Below are 14,440 nucleotides of genomic sequence, written 5' to 3'. Positions count from 1 at the left end.
GCTGCCTTAGCTATCAGCCAGCCTCTCTCTAGCTGTCTGTCAGACTGGCCTACGAGGCCTAGCAGCATGCAGCTGTCACCTTAGCTACCAGCTCTGACAGATGCAAGGGAGTACACCAGAGGAAGCAACTACACTGAGGCAGAAGGCCCTGAAGGGCGGGCTGCGCTCTTTTATATATGCTCTTGTCTCCGGGCAGATTAAAATTACTTCCTGCCCTAATTTTCGCACCTTAATCTCACCACCTCGCTTAGGGGAAGAAGATGAGCTTACAGCCATCTTACAAAATGAAAACCATACAGGGAATCCATTTTGAAAACAGAATGCAAAATGGATGTCTACTTAAAGAAATCACACAAAGCTGTAACATTCCAACCTAATCTTAACAGGGAACGGTTCCAATACCTTCTCTAACAGCTCCTTGAGTATTCTAGGATACATTTCTTCAGGTCCTGGTGACTTACGGACATCTAATTTGTCTAAGTAATTTTTAACTTGCTTTTTTCTTTAATTTTATTTTTATCCTCTAGACCTACCCCATTCCCACTAGCATTCACCATGTTAGGCATTTCTGTACTGGCCTTCTTGGTGAAGACTGAAACAAGTCATTAAGACCCTCTGCCACCTTCAAGTTTCCTGATATTGTTTCACCGTCCGCACTGAGCCTGCCCTGTCCTTGGTCTTCCTCTTACTTCTAATATATTTATACAATGACTTCTTGTTACCCTGTAGCTAGTTTGAGCTCATTTTGTGCCTTGGACTGTCCAATCTTGCCCCTGCATGCATATATTGTTTGCTTATATATATCTTTTGTAATTTCTCCTAATTTCCACTTTTTAATATGACTCTTCTTTGATTTTGAGATCGTGTAAGATCTCCTGGCTAAGCCAAGGCAGTCTTTTACCATACTTTCTATCTTTCCTACACAGCAGCATAGCTTGCTTGTGGGCCCTTAATAATGTCTTTTGGAAAACTGCCAACTCTGCAGCTGTTTTTCCTCTTAGTCTTGCTTCCCATAGGACCTTACTTACCAGCTCTCTGAGTGTATCAAAATATGCCATCCTGAAATCCATTGTCTCTATTTTGCTGTTGTCCCTTTCACCATTTCTTAGACTCATGAACTCTGCTTTCATGGTTATTTTCTCCCAAGCTGCCTTCCACTTTCAGATTCTCAGCAAGTTCCTCCCTATTTGTTAAAATCCAGTCAAGAACTGCTTCCCCCCAGTAGTTTGTTCCACCTTCTGAAATAAAAAAATCTCATCTATGCAGTCCAAGAACTTTCTGGATAGTCTGTGCCTCGCTGTGTTAGTTTCTCAACATATATCTGGATAGTTGAAGTCCCCCATCACCATCAAAATCCATCACCAACATGCTGTGCTCCTGCGTCCATCTCCACTTCAACCCAGGTATGCACATTTTAATCCATAAGGCAACACTTCCTCCCTGTTCACCCTGCCTATCCTCCCTGATTAAGCTGTCCGCTTCTGTCTATACTAGTATTCCAGTTGTGTGTATTATTCCACCAAGTCTCTGTGATACCAGTTATGTCGTAGTTGTATTTATTTATTAGGACTTCAGGTTCTTCCTGCTTATCACCCATACTACTTGCATTTGTATATAGGCATGTAGGACATTGATTTGCTTAATAAATAATGGAGTCTGTTAAGATTCCTAGATTGCTAGTGAATTTGCAAAGCACTGTTGTTTGCCATCACCTGAGCAAGTAAGTAGAGTACACTTTCTCCCTGTCCATCTACATAACTCTAGGCTGACATGTTTCACTTACAGAACTGGCTAAAACCACTTTCTTTTATGTCCCCCCAAACAGAGAGGAAAGGGATAAAGAAATGTTTCCATCTGGGTATAATATAGGGAGCAGTTTGAGCCATTTTATATGTATAGAAGGACATTATACTTCCCCTGGGGTCAGCTCTGATCAGAATAAGGGGATTTTGAAAGGTGCGGGGTCCTTTCGAAAAGGACCCCCTGTGTAGCCACGCCGAGCCGTGCGCTTTTGAAGCACCGCGGCTGGAAGCGTCCTAATGCTACTGAGGCACTGAATATTCAATTCAGCGCCTCATTAGTAATCTTCAAAATATGGCTATTTCAAAGGTATGTGCCCGTGTAGACACAGCCGAAGAGTTGTTCTGCCGCAAGACTTCTTGTTGTTCTCCTGTGTCAGTGAGTTTGTCTAATTACCTGTTGTGAAAAAAGTATTTTTAATTTTAAATTTGCTACTTTTAAAGGTAATTGAACATCCTCTTTCTCATGTGTTACAAGCTGCTGTTAGTGCTCTGTACCTTTCCCAGACCAAGGTTCTGTATGCTTTGATCATATTTTCTTTGTTTTCTCCTTCCTAAGTTAAACAAGTCAAGTATTTTCAATTTCTTGTCATTTCAGAGCATTTCCGGGTGCCTAATCGTTCTTATCCCTTACCTCTCAACCCCTGCCGTATCCTTAGTGAGATGGAATAAACAGAACTGCACAGAATCTGAATGAACCATACTTTTGACATTTCTTATGTATTCTCTGTCACCTTCCTTGTGCAATCCATTTTTCTCTTCCCCTACAGTCTGTGTTACTTAGAAGTTGCCTTCTAACAAACACTGTAGAACTTATGGCCGCGATAATTGATCTGAAGAAGTGGGTCTGTCCCATGAAAGCTCATCACCTAATAAATTATTTGTTAGTTTTTAAAGTGCTACTTGACTGCTTTTTTTTTTTTTTTTTTTTTTTTTTTTGCCACAGTGTCGTTATAGCCAAAAAATTTGGAAGATTTAGAAAAGATTAGTCATTTATAGAGAGATCTATCATTACATTAGTTAACAATCTTGAAAGAAAGATTATACCATATGTTTCAGGCCATAAGCCAATCTCAAGACAAAAAAGATTAGAAGATTGAGGTGGAGGGCAGCCTGGTCATGCTAGATATGCCTAATGTGGTGTTTCCTTGAAACCCCCAATTCTGGCCTCTATCAGGGACAACATATGGTGGACTAAGGGTCAGATTCAGAAATACAGTTGCCTTCATTGAGCTGACCACAGGCATGCCCAGGTCCTATTTCTGTGTTGATGCCAGTATTCGCTGTAAGATGAGTGCTTTGGCAGCCACCCAGGAAAGATTCACGTGGCACCCAGCTGATTAGCAGAGCATTAACATCCAGCAGCCTGTGTTTGTTGGTGATGCACATCTGCACATGCCTCTGCGCACAAAATTTATTCTGCCCATGGATGGAAGAAAAGTAGAAGGAACACTGGTTGATACTAGAGTTAATTTAGTTTGATTTCCGTGTAATAATCACAGAGAATTGTGCAGTACCTGTAGGCATCCTTCAGTCTGCATATTGTATGGATCGCTCCCTTTAAAGTTTCAATTGAAGACTTCATTTACAGCGTCTATTGTGACTATAAAGACCCACACGAGAGTGACAGTCCTTGCTGCATCTCTTGCAGATGTAGTGGGTGTCTGGCAAGTCCTTATTGTGCTTTCTGTGCGCTCGCTTCTCCTCTGCTAGCTGTCTGATCTTCAACTCGCCCTTCTGAAGGAACCCCACTGCCTTGTGGGTTATCCTGGGAAGGAGAGAGGCTAAGGGAGTAAACCCTGACAGAAAATCCGGAGTGGAGTCCGAAGGCGGTTCGGTGTCAACTTCTGGCACTGTCCCAGCAACTCCTGCAGCTGAGCTGGTACCAGATGTGGAGGTTATCCTCTCCTTTGGACTATATCAGTAAAGCTGAGAGGGGGACACTGGTGTCTGGGCAGCCCAGAGTCTCCATAACAAATGCCCAGGCTCACGCCCGGAGAGGTACTCCGGCATCGCTGAACGGCGTTGCATCAACACGGGAGGCAACAGTTACCGGTTATAAGCTCTTGCTCGATTGGCGTAGAGATTGTGCAGTAATTCATATTTATTAACACTGAACTTTTAATCGGTTATTGCCCACTAACATGGACTTGACTAACCTAAATAACTGTTACCTGCAAATAGTACTGCCCTCACTGCTCATCCCTTTTATGACTGTTGTTTTCATACTGCTGCTCTTAGTGTGCAGCCCTGGGACACCATGCTATTGACTTGTACTTTATGAAGCCTGTGTTATCCTTTCTTATGATACTAAACCTAATGATGCAGTAACCTACTTCTCTGTTTAAAAAAACAAAACAAAAAAATTGTGCTCACCTGACTGCATCAACTCCTGCAGGAGGGATAGCTCAGTAGTTTGAGCATTGGCCTGCTTAAACCCAGGGTTGTGAGTTCAATCCTTGCAGGGGGCATTTAGGCTCCTATGGTAAATAAAATAAAAAAAAAAAAAATTTTAGGTGTGTTGCTTGGCCCTGCTGTGAGTGCAGGGGACTGGATGCGATAACCTGTCACAGTCTCTTCCAATTCTGTGAGATAGATAGGTCTGTTAAGCAATAAACACCATTATCCCCATTTCAAATTCAAGCAATTCCCACTCAGATGAACGCCTGTTATGGAGATTCCACTATCTCTCCAGACAATTTATTCCAGTGCTTAATCATCCTGACAGTTAAGATGATTTTCCCCATGTCCAACCTCAACCTCCCTTCCTGCAATTTAAATCCATTGCTTCTTGCCTTACCCTCAGAGGTTAAAGAGAATAGTTTTTGCTTGTCTCCTTGTAACAACATTTTAGATATTTGAAGGCTGTTATGTCCATTTGTAGTCTTCTTTTTCCAGACTAATAAAATCAAGTTCTTTCAGCCTTCCTTCATAGGCCGTGTTTTCTATATCTTTAAACATTTTCATTGCTTTTCTCCAACCTTTCTCCAATTTGTCCATATCTTTCCTGAATGCGGCACCCAGAACTGGACACACTACTCCAGTTGAGGTCTAATCAACGCAAAATAGAGCAGAAGAATTACTGCTTGTACTCCTACTAAAGCAAAGATCATTCTGGGATATGTTTTTTGCAACGTTGTCAGTGTTGATAGTTGCTTACCTTATGGTCTGCTCTGAGCTCTAGATCTCTTTCTTTGTTACTGCTTTCTAGGCAGTCATTTCCCATTTTAGGTGAGTATAAGGGATTGTTTCTTCCGAAGTGGAGATTTTTATATGTTTGTCCTTACTGAATTTCATCCTGTTTGCCTAACACCGCTTCTCCAATTTGTCCAAATCGTTTTTGAATTTTCTTCCTATCTTCCAAAGCACTTGTAGCCCAACTTGATATCATCCACAAATTTTAATTCGTATACTCCTATATGCCATTATCTAAATCATTGACTAAAATATTGAACAGAATCCGTCCTAGAACTGTTCTCTGCAGAACTTTGCTTGTTAGGCCCTTCCAGCATGATTATGAACTATTCATAAACTACTCACTGGGAACAGTTATCCTACTTGTTGTGTATTCACCTAAGAGTAGCTCCATCTAGATTGTATTTCCCTAGTTAATGTGAGACTATATGAAAAGCTTTACTAGACATCTAGTGCTTCCCTCCCACCCCCCCATTCCCAAGGCTTATTGCCCTGTCAAAGACAGTTGTCTGGTTGGTTTGAGGCATTTTGTTATTGGCAAATCCATGTTAAGTGTTACTGATCACCTTATCTTCTAGATGTTTGCAAGCCCAATTCCTTAATTATTTGCTATATTACCTTTCCTGGTACACAAGTTAAGATGACTGGTGTGTAATTCTCTGGGCTGCCCTTGTTTCAATTTTTTTTTCCCCCCACAAACACTATATGTGCCCTTTTCCAGTCATCTGGAACTTCACCCATCTTCCATGACTTTTCAAAAATAATAATAGTTAATGGCTAGGATGTATTTAATCAGACCCTGGTAATGAAGATATGTGACTTGTCTAATTTTTAACTTTTTCTTTTCCTATTTTAGATTTTGAACCTACCCCAATGTCTCAGGTTAAGCAAGGGTGCTCTCTTGCCATATTGACTCTTTCCCACCCAAAGGAATAGGCTGCTCTTCAGTTGTTTCTCTGCTGAGACTTGCTTTCCATGGGATCTTACCTACCAACTCCCCAAGTTTGCTAAAGTCTGCCTTTTTGTAATCAATTTTCTTTCTTTTTCTATTTTCCCTCTTATTTCTTGGAATCCCAATTTCATGATCACTTTTACTAAAGCTGCCTTTAGCTTTCAAATTCTCAATCAGTTCCACCCTGTTTGTCAAAATTGTCAGCTCTTTCTAAGTAAGCACATTTATTCTTAAGGTGAAATCATGTCAGAAAAAACAAAACAAAGTTCTTATATGCAAACTAAAACCATACTGGGTGCCTCACCTCCCTAGGCCAAAGTCCTGTCAGTCCTTCCCAGGAAGGTTCTGTCCATATGCTGGACCAGAAAGCAGGCTGTGAGTCAGTTGAAAGTCAGGCTTTTTATTCAAAAGTCCTTTCCTTGTCTGATCTCTGGATAATCCAATTTGAAACAGTATATGCAAGTCTCATCAGCTTATGGCTCTTTTCTGGATATGTCAGGAACTAAGTGAGTTTGTCCTAAACAACCGTTAGTGGTGATAGTTCCTGGAGGAGGAGGTCTGTTAGTCTTTCCAATAGAATTATGTACAGTTCCTGGCCCATAATAATACATAAATTTAATATAGTGAGATCTCCCAAAGATACTGCAGGCCACAATTGTATTTTTCAGCAATATAACTGCCTAACCAGTTATTCCCCATTTTGTATTTGTGCATTAGATTTTTTTCCTTTCTAAAGCCCAGTATTTTATATTGTCTTTCCTGGATTTTCACTTTGTTGATTTCAAAGCAACTGTTTAATTTATCAAGGTTATTTTGAATTCTAAATCTGTTCCCCAAAGTGCTTGTAATCTTCCCCACCTTGGTGTCATTCACTTACTTTAGAAGCATACTCTGTTCATTTTCCAAGTTATTCAAGAAAATACTGGTTCACACTGCGGCAAATGTTTTTGAGGGCTGGCTGGCCCCTGTGAGGCAACAAACACCAGAGAGTGACTAATAATAAACCAGATGACTGCACCATGTTAGCAGGAGCTTCAGCTGATCCCTGAGTTCAGTTGTGGGGCCAGCCTGCGGGCGAACCTATTTTCAGGGCTCAGTGCCTCACCTAGAGACACAAGTGAGAGAGCAATATCAACAGGTTATGGGCAGCAGGCTGTCACCTCAGAGGGCAATGCAAATTTTCTGGGCTGGCCCCACCCCCACCGAATAAGAAACCAGGTGACTGCACTGTGTCATCAGGAGCCTTGGCTGACCCCTGAATTCATTTGGGAGGCCATCCCCTGGATGCACCTATTTTTGGGGCTGACACACCCACCCCCTGCCTAGGCACACAGGGCCCCTGGACACTGCTCCTGTACTCTCCCTTCTCAAACCATGTGGCTTGGGAGAGCCACAGTCTCAGCAGTGGCCTGCTTGCTGTATGTTCACTGGTGGAAAACTAGTTGAGGTACCTGTTGACAGAACGCTATACTTATCAGGTGATCTATCCTCTGTTTTCAGGGAACTAGTCGTAATGACTTCAAGTTCTCTTTCTCATTTAGACCATGTCATTTTGTATATATAATTGAGGTTTTATTTACCAATATGGAATTTCATCTACCATATTGATGCCCAGTGAGCTAATCTGTGACATCCCATTGCGCCTTACAGTTCGCTTTGAATTTAACTATGCTGAGTAATTTTGTGTCATCTGCAAACATTGCCGCCTCACTGTTTACCCTGTTTTCCAGCTTTTTTATAAATATGTTAAACGGCATTGGTCCTAATAAAGACACTAAGGGACCCTACTATTTACCCTGCTACACTGTAAAACTGACCATTTATTCATACCCTTCATTTCAGTAACTTCTAATCAGTTATTGATCCATGAGAGAGCCTTTCCTTTTATCCCATGACAACTGCTTTCTTTGCCTAAGAGCTGGTGGTGAGAGAGCTTGTCACTTTTTCTGACATTTAAGAACTCTGTATCCGCTGGATCTCTCTGTGCGCATGCTTGTTGACCGCCCCCCACCCCCCAGACAATTCTAATAGCTTAATGAAGCATGAGTTCCCTTCATAAAAGCCAAGTTGACTTTCACAGCATATCAGGTTCATGTATGCATCTGATAATTTTGTTCTTTACTACAGTTTGAACCTACTTGCCTAGTATAGAAGTTTAGCTTACTGGCCTGTATTTGCCAGGTTCACCTCTGCAGCTTTTTTAAAAAAATTGGCTTCACATTAGCTATCCTCCCATCATTGCTACCAAAGCTGACTTTTGTGGTAAGTAGTTCTGCAGTTTCAAATTTGAGTTCCTTTAAAACTTTTGTATGTATAATATCTGCTCCTGTTGTCTTATTCCAAAATCTCTTAGTTGACACTGCAATCATCTGGGACAGTTCCTCAGATTTGTTGCCTAAAAAGAATGGCTTAAGCATAGGAATCTTCCCCACATCCTCTGCAGTGAAGACTCGTGAAAAGAAATAATACAACTTTTCTGCAATGGTCCAGTCTTCTTTGAGTACTCCTTGGACACCTTGATATTCTGGTGGCCCCAGTTTTTTTGACAGAGGCTTCCTGATTAAGATATACTTTAATTTTTTTTGCCATCAGTTTTAGATCTTTGCTAATTGCTCTTCACATTTGTTTTTTGGCCTGCCTAATTACACTCAGCCTTCCAGAGTTTATTCCCCTTTCTGTTTTCTTCACTAGTGTTTATTTGGGGTACACAGTTTAAGCCTCTGTAATTGTCTTTAAGTTTGCATACAACTTGCAGAAATTTCACTGTTGTGACCATTTAATTTAATTTCCTCATTTTTAATAGTTCCCCTTTCTGAAGTCTAATGCTTTCTTGGTATTTTAACCCTTCACAAGGATGCTAAGTTTAGCTACATTAGAGTTGCTGTTACTAAATGGTTCAACTATATTCATCTCTTGAGAAGGATATTCTTTTTTTGGGTACTGGATCAGGTTTCTCTGAGCGTTGACCAATCGCAGTCTTGCTCAAGAGTACACCAGTAAGAATGTACTGCTGTTATGCAAGCATGTAATTTCTGTCCATAGAGCTGCTTAGGTAAAGTAGTCCAAAAAGAGTGGAAGATTTATTTCTCTTGCATTCAGGATCCATCTATTAATAAATAAGAATAACTCACGTAGGGGAAAACATAAGAGTGGCCATATACTGGGTCGGACCAGGGGTCCATCCAGCACAGTATCCTATCTTCTGACAGTGGGTGGGCAATGCTAGGTATTTCAAAGGGAATGAGAAGAACAGGTAACCAGCAACCCATTCCAGGCATCTCTCAAGCAGAGGCTAGGGACACTGGAGAAAAACTTTGCACATTTGCATCCCTGGTCATTCTGGCTAATAGCCATTGATAGACCTATCTTCCATTAACTTATCTATTTCTTTTTTGAACCCTGTTACAGACCTGGCCCTTGCAAAATCCTATGGCAAGAAGTTTCACAGGTTGTATTGTGGTTTTAGAGCTTGTACAAAGGTGTGGCGGGGGAAAAGGTAATTCTAGCATTTTGGGTGCTGCTTAAGGTTAACACTGATTTTAATAGAGTGGCAGCCATGTTAGTCTGTATCCACACCAATGAGGAGTACTGGAACACATTAAAGACTAACAAATGCATTTGTGCATAAGTTTCCATGGGCTGATACCCCTTGCGCATGAATTGGAAACATCTGTTTGGCACGTGTACACATGCAAAGATTGATGAGTTACATTATGTGGATGACCAGTGTAGTCAAGGTGGATGTGGCCCATTCTCAACAGTTGATGAGAAGGTGTGAATATCAAAAAGGTGAAAATTACTCTTTGTAAGGAGCTAACTGCTCCCGGTCTCTTCAGACTTGTGTCAAGTTTGCATGTGAATTCCAGGTCTGTGGGTCCATGGTTTTTTGTTGAAATAAGGCAGTGTTCAAGTCTGTCACGTTCTAACACAGATTCCTCCTGTATTTTCCCCTATAGCAGTTTGACGGTCAGACAGAGCAGCAGCATCATGCCTGGTCTGTGCTTAAAACTTAGATTGACATAGCTATGGTGTTCTGGATCAGTGTTCCCTGAAAGTTGTGTGCTTGGGCAACCACTTGAGAGATGCAGGTGCCATCTAGCTGATTAGTAGAGTGCACAGAGCTAGGCTTTTTGTTTCTACAGGTGGTACATATTCACACATGCCTTGGTGCAAATCAAAATTTTCTGCTCATGGACAAAACAAATAAACTTCAAATGGATGGAAAACATTAGTGGGAGCATTGGTCTGCGGTGTGAAAAATCCACACCACTGAAAACTGTAGATATGCCAAACTAATCAGCTGTGTAGATGCATCTAGGTAAATGGAAGAATGTTGCCCTCAGTTGCTGGTCTTGTTTAGGGAGGTGGTGTTCTTAGTACGATAGTGAAAGCTCTGCTGTTACTGCAGTCTGTCTACATTAAGGGTTATAACAGCATCATTATAGCACTCAGTAGAGACATGGCATCGTTCTCCTCACCACCTGTTTCATCAACAGCCTGATCTTCAACACTGAGCTGGTATGGGCTGCATTCTCGAAGACCCACATGTTCATGTAGACAGACCTGCAGGCACATGGAGGAAGGAGGCAAGAATCCCAAACAAGCATCTGTAGTTGGCCTCACCTGAACTTTACAGGTCACAGCTTCATTAATTTCAGCAACAGGATGACTGACATAGCTCAGTAGGAACTGCCATACAGTCTATGTTGAGCAAACTAGTGCATGAATTATGACAGTGGCAGGAACACTATCGGTGATGGCTGCTCCCCATGCCATGTGAGAATTGGCTTCTAAATATGAATATGCATAACTTGAAGATGCTTTAGACAAAATACCTCATGTGACCAGTCAATTTTAACGTAAATCCTATTTTGGTACAAGTATCATTCTTGTATACAAAATTAGAAATATGAAGTTTGAGCCTGTTTATAGCTCTAAATGTGCTAATGAGAGCCATTACTGGTACCCCAGAAGTCTAGTGACTTAGTGATCAATTCAGTAACCTGTAAAGAGCCTTGTTTGTCCTGTAAGCCCAAACTGTGGTTGGTCTAGAGCAGCGGTTCCTGACCTTTTCCAGAGGGGGACCCATTCTGACAATTCAGGAAGACTTGCTGACCCAAGGCAATTAAAAAATGCGGGGGGCAGTGCTGTAACTTGCTTATTTTGCACTTGAGGCAATAATATACAATTGTGCCCCCACATTTGTATTGTCAAGTTATTTCATATAAAAGGTGAAATACAATAATGTACATTTACTATAGTTAATCAGAGTTGTGGTAGAAAGACACCTGCCCCTAAACCACTCCCCCCAGCTTGAACCCCACAGTCAGGGGCTAGGGGAGTCACATTCAGGGGCCAGGAGTCACTCAGGGGCTGCAGGAGGTTATGGGGGTTAGGGGAGTCACTTGGGGGCTGCAGGAGACTATAGGGGAGTCACAATCAGGGGCTAGGAGTCCCTCAGGCTGCAGGAGGCTGTGGGGGCTAGGGGACACTCAGGGGCTGCAGGAGGCTATGGGGGGCTAGGGGAGTCACAATCAAGGGGCCAGGAGACACTCAGGGGCTGCAGGAGGCTATAGGGGGCTTGGAGTCACTCGGGGGCTGCAGGAGGCTATAGGGGGCTTGGAGTCACTCGAGGGGCTGCAGGAAGCTATAGGGGGCTTGGGGGCATCACATTCAGGGTCTAGAGGGCTCACTTAGGATTCACTCAGGCTGCATGGGGCTAGAGGAGTCACGCTCAGGTGCTGGAGGAGGCTAGAGAGGGCTGGGGGGTTACACTCAGGCTGCAGGGGGCTGGGCGGGGGAGGTCACAGGCTGGAGGAAGCTAGAGGGGGTCATTCAGGGGCTAGAGGGTTCACACTCAGGATGGAGGGGGTAGGGGGGTCACACTCAGAGCTAGGGGAGGGACAGAGACCCCAGCTGCTGGAAGCCAGCTAGGGCATGGAGCTCTGGTTGGCAGCGCCAGCCACCCAGGTGCTGGGGGAACCCCAACCCCTACAGATGGAAGCTGGCTGGGACACACAGCCCCAGCTGGCAGTGCCAGCTGCAGGAATGCTGGCCAGGTAAGGGGGGAGCCCCGACTCCCGTGTCTGCAAGCAAGCTGGGGCAGAGCCCCTTCTGAGGGTCACAGGGATCCCACCTCCTGCAGAGGCTGGAAGGCAGGGAGCTGATCAGCTCTGTCCTCCCTCTCAATCTCAGACCCAAACCTCCACCTTACCTGAGCTGGGCACTGCTCCTCAGGTATGCAGTTCTGTGCCCTGCAGCTGAAATGGTTATCAATTTAATTGATTGGTTTAACTGCCTGGTGGCTGTTAATCCAATTAAGAAGTTAAGAACCACTTCAGGAGAGAGAAGGGCTTCTTAAGAGCAAGCATTGAGCCTCCCACCCCAGCTGGCAACCCTTTAGAAATGTAATTGTGACCCATGTTTGGGTCTTGATCCATAGGTTGGGAAACGCTGGTCTGGATAGACGTGACTATGTCAAGGGTCTGCAAGCTGTGGACTGGTGGCTGCAGACAGGCGAGATGTAAGAGGGAAGAAAGATCTTGTCACTGAAGAGGCTGCCCAGTGAGTGAACTAGCATTTGGTGAGAGTGAGTTTGCTTGCTCTTTTGAATTCTGATTGCAGGTGATTTCAGTTTCAGTTACTATGGCAGTTGGGATTGTGTGCCTAGGATGGTTGGAACCTTGTTTGATGCCTTGTTCCCTTAATTGCCTTTGATCAGTCTTAGGATTAGCCTTCCCCTGTTTGACTAAAGAGGGGAAGGCCTGATCTAGGTTTTCAGGCTTTAAAAAACCAGAGTCAGAGGGACCAGGAGAGCAAAACAGACAGGGCTGCAGACAGGGGAGTTATGAGAGAGAGATCCTGTTGCTGAGTTGATAGATGGAGTGTAATAGTGGGGGTTCACTGTGGGTAGGAAGACCTGCCAGCACCACTCCTGTCTCCTGCACCTGTAGTCACACAGACATCCTTACAGACTGTGGTGTGGTTTTGCAGGGACTGTGACTTGCAATTCCCGCATACTGAAGTCCAGCTGGGGAGACTATGCAATATGGAAGGTGTCTTCTGGTGAAATCTCTCAGGAAGCAGGCGTTGGAGCTACAGGGTGAGGTAGTAGGCTTAGGAGTATTCGAATCCATGAGCAATTCCTGAACAGTATTCATGTGGAGACAGCTGAGGTGAAAGTAGCTGTCCCACAAGAAAAGATTGATACACCATCACTGGAGGTGAAGATGACTCAGGAGGCACACTGGCATCTGATCACTTCTGGCAGCAGGCAGTGTTCCACTCCTGCTCCCAATCCTCCCACCATGGTACTGGGAAACCATTATCCCATTCTGGATGTGGGAGAGACAGCAGAAGCAGAGAAGCCTTGTACTCCAAAGCTGGGAGGTTTGCTGCCACCACTATGAGGAAGAAAAGTGGGGTAGTGGTGGTAGGAGACACCCATCTGTTCCCTGACATGTCATCCCAGGAGGTACGCTGCCTGCCAGGAGCCCGTATCTGGGACATTACGGAGGCGTTGTCGAGAATTATCCTCCCTACTGACTACTATCCCAAGCTACTCATCCATGTCAGCACAAATGATGCTTCGAGGTATAAACTTGAGCAGATCATGTGATTACAGGGCTTTGGGAGTATGCATGAAGGAGTTGGGAGCAAAGGTGGTGTTCTTCTCAGTCCTTCCTGTCAATGGTCAGGGCCCAGAGAAAGGAGCATCCCAGAGCTGAATGCCTGGCTACAAGGATGGTGTTGCCAGGACCGATTTGACTTCCTCAGCCATGGGATCCGATTCCATGAAGTACTGTGAAGCAGTGATGGAATTTACCTTTCAAGGAATGGGAAGAATGTATGTGGATCGAGCCTGGCTAACCTAGTGAGGAGGGCTTTAAACTAGGTTCGATGGGGACAGGTGGCCAAAGCCCACAGGTAAGTAAAAAAACCTGGGAGTTGGGTTGGAAATGGGAGGGATCATGGGCTATAACAGCAGAGAAAACAGAGGGACTAGGCAGAACTGAGAGGCAAAGAAATTGGTATATTAGATGCTTATATACAAATGCAAGAAGTATGGGTAACAAGTAGGAAGAACTTGAAATCCTAATAAATAAGTGCAACTATGAAATATTTGGTATCACAGAAACTTGGTGAGATAATATACATGATTGGAATATTGGTATAGAAGGGTACATTTTAATCACGAAAAAGCAGTCAAGTAGTACTTTAAAGACTAGCGAAATAGTTTATTGGGTGAGCTTTTGTGGGACAGACCCACTTCTTCAGACCACAGCCAGAACAGAACAGACTCATTCCTTAAATATTGAGTCTGTTCTGGTCTGGCTATGGTCTGAAGAAGTGGGTCTGTCCCATGAAAGCTCACCTAATAAACCATTTTGCTAGTCTTTAAAGTGCTACTTGACTGCTTTTTGTTTTGATAGTGTATAGACTAGCACAGCTTCCTCTCTGTTACTATTTAATCAGGAAGGATAGGCAGGGTAAA

Source organism: Carettochelys insculpta, chromosome 13, assembly GCF_033958435.1.
Source record: "Carettochelys insculpta isolate YL-2023 chromosome 13, ASM3395843v1, whole genome shotgun sequence".
In the NCBI taxonomy this organism is placed as follows: Eukaryota; Metazoa; Chordata; order Testudines; family Carettochelyidae; genus Carettochelys; species Carettochelys insculpta.
This window is presented reverse-complemented; position numbering follows the sequence as displayed.